The sequence below is a fragment of the Apodemus sylvaticus genome, unplaced genomic scaffold (genome assembly GCF_947179515.1).
Source record: "Apodemus sylvaticus unplaced genomic scaffold, mApoSyl1.1 scaffold_175, whole genome shotgun sequence".
Classification (NCBI taxonomy): domain Eukaryota; kingdom Metazoa; phylum Chordata; class Mammalia; order Rodentia; family Muridae; genus Apodemus; species Apodemus sylvaticus.
Genome location: NW_026263452.1, coordinates 15,001 through 18,174, shown reverse-complemented (window position 1 = coordinate 18,174; position 3,174 = coordinate 15,001).

Sequence of the window (3,174 nt, the reverse complement as noted above, 5' to 3'; positions counted from 1 at the left end):
GTCTTTCTCCCCCCTGTAACTGCAGGGTCCCTCTCGGTGCCCCTCAGCCGGGATCTTGCTTTGTGAGTCCGAGTAAGAACTGTGGAAGCGGTCTCCTATCATGGCCCTCGCGGTCTTGCAGTAAACACGGTTACAAGGTCGACCAGTTGTTCCTTTGAGGTCCGGTTCTCTTGCTCATGGGGACAGGTTTGAGACAGCTTCCCGAGAATGACTTCCAGGTGTTCCGTGTAGCCTGTGAATTTCCTCCCTGTGTCTTTTATGGTTTTGATCCTTGCTCTCTGTTCATATTGGACCTGGAGATATATAGGACACGCTGTCCTGTGTCTGATGAGAACTATAGGACTTGGAAAGACCCTTTCTGAGGCTGTTTTGCTTGTCCGGCCTACTCTTTCGTTTCTGCCCTCGGGTCTTTCGGCAGCGCCTGAAGCTGAGCCTTGGCACACGCTTCTTCCCGTGCTGGCTCGTACTCTTTGGCTTGTGACAACCGAGTGCTGTATCTTGCGTGTCTGTTGTGTTTTTGTTTCTCCCGGTGGTTGTTGTCACCTGTGCCGGGTAGAACGGTGGCACCAGTGGTGGTGGGGACACCTATTCTGCGTTAGTGTACCCCGGTGCTCATCCCGCTCACTCACTGGCTTTTTTTTTTTTTTTTTTTTTCTCCTGGAGTTCCCGAACCTCCGCCTACCGTTTTCCGTGCCTCCCGAGCGCACTGCTTTTTCCTCCCCTCGAAGTGCTTCTTCCTGGGGCATTATTTTTCTTTCTGGAGTTCCCGAACCTCCACCTACCGTTTTTCCGTGCCTCCCGAGCGTACTGCTTTTTTCCTCCCCTCGAAGTGCTTCTTCCTGGGGCATTTTTTTTTTCTTTCTGGAGTTCCCGAACCTCTGCCTACCGTTTTCCGTGCCTCCCGAGCGCACTGCTCTTTTTCCTCCCCCCGAAGTGCTTCTTCCTGGGGCTTTTTTTTTTTTTTTTTTTTTTTTTTTTTTTTTTTTTTGGGGGGGGGAGCTCCCGAACCTCCGCCTACCGTTTGCCGTGCCTCCCGAGAGCACTACTTTCCTCCTCCCCTCAAAGTACTTCTTGGGCTTTTTTTGCCAGTTTTGTCCGGTGGCTGCTCCTCCCGTTCTCGATGTGTGCCCTCGCTCTGCCCGCTTCGGTATTGCGTCTTGCACGCTCGTTGTTCCCGATGGGGTGCTCTTGCTCCCTTTGGATCGATGTGGTGCTCCTGCGTTCTCTTCGGGCCGGGGCCTAAGCCGCGCCAGGCGAGGGACGGACATTCATGGCGAATGGTCATTCATGGCGAATGGCGACCGCTCTTCTCGTTCTGCCAGCGGGCCCCGCGTCTCTCCTCCCCATCTGGTGTCGGTGGTGTGGGGGAAGGCAGGGGTGCGGCTGTCCGGTCCGAGCCACTGACCCGCGCGCACCTCCCGCTGTGGTTCGCGGAGTCCTCGTGGACGCGTCAAGGCAGCTTTGGCTGTCCTGGTGCGCCTCACTCGATTTGTGTTTCCGTTTGTGACCTCCTTCTCTCCGAGCCGGGGAGGGCTGCTGGTCTGTTGCGGTGCACACCCTTCCCGTGCGGTGTGCGCGTGCTTTGCCTCTGCTTAGCTCGCGGTGCTCCTGGAGCGTTCCGGGCTTTGACCCCAAAGGTGCCCGCTTCCGAGTCGGCGGTGGCGCTTCCCGTTCCCCGGCGTGCCTCCCGTGCTCCGTCTGGCTGCGTTGCTTTGTTCCCGTTCTGTCGGTTCTAGCTCGAGACGCCTGGTGAAGAAAAGGGGGGTCGAGGCGGTAGAAACGAGGCGTCTGGTGCCTGAGCGAGAGGAAGCAGGGGCCGACCCCTCCTCGCTGGGTGAGCGCCCACCCCGCGCACCGCTTCCCGCCTTCATCCGTAGGTGTGCGCGTAGGGTGGTGCTGAGCGTTTCGCGGCCGTCCTTGCTCTATGTGGACTCTGTGTGAGGTTTGCAAGGCCTGGCTCTCGGGGGGATGCCTGTCGCAGGTCTCCTCTGTCCGCGGATGCTCAGAATACCCTTACCGATACCGCAGGCCCCCCTCCCCGCGTGCACCCTGCCGCGTGTGGGTCTTGTTTCCGACACTGCTTGTGGCGTTGCAGCTCTCGGTTCCCGGGGCTCGCCGCGTTGGGTCCGTCCCGCCCTCGGTGAGAAAGTCCTTCTCTAGCGATCTTCGGAAGGGTGTGCTATGACCTCGAGGGGTTTCCTCCCGGATGGTCCCCTCGAGTGCCCGCTTGCGGACCCACCCGCCTTTTCTGCGCGCAGCGTTTGCTCTCTCTCGTCTTACAGCGGCCCGCGCCTCCCCGCTCCGAGCTTGGGGAGGGATCACGCGGGGCAGAGCTCGTCGTCCCACCGCTGGTGCGGAGCTGTTGAGAGTCGGTGGCGGTCGGTGGCGGGGAAGGGCTCCGTGCACATGCCCGCGTGCGCGGTACCTCCTCCCGCCGAGGGTCGTTGCGGGACGGGAAGCGGAAGGGTGGCGGTGGGCATCCGGCCCCACACTCGTCTCCGGTTCGTCCCCGTGCCTTCCGTCGCGTGCGTCCGCCCCGCCCGCGTCCATGTCTTGGTCCCGCTACCGCGACGCGGGCGTGCCGCGCGTGGTGCGTGCTGTGTGCTCTCGGACTGTGCGGTTGTCGCCTCGCCCCCTCCCTCGGTGGCGATCCCACGGCCGGGGGGATCGCGGGAGTCTCCCTCCCCTCCTTGGGGCTAAGGAGGGCCCGTGTCTTGCGGGGTTGATGTCGCTCTCGGGGGCGGACGTGTTTTGGGGGACCGGCTGTCGGCCGCGTCCGGCGCTGCGGTTCGGAGGGGCGTCCCGGCTCCGCGTCCGTGGGCGCGTCTTGCGTAGTGTGTGAGGATGTGTGCGAAGGGGACGTTCCCCCGCGAGGGATTGGAGAAGAGGCTAGTGGTTGTCGTCCCGTCAGCGGTGGGTCTGTCGGCCTAGGTGAGTGCAGGGGCTCGTCCGGCCCTGCCGTCCTCCGTGGCGATGTGCGCTGGGGGTCTGCCGGGGCGCCAAGGTGGGTGCCCGGGCAGTGTGATGAACCCGCGCGCAGTGTCCCGGCGTGGCGGTGGGGGCTCCGGTCGATGTCTTTCCCCCTGTCCCCGGGGGCCGGCCGGCCTTCCTCTGCGGGCTCGGCTTCCCCCCTCGTTCCGCCCTCGGCGGGGGTTAGAGTCGCTCGTCGACCTC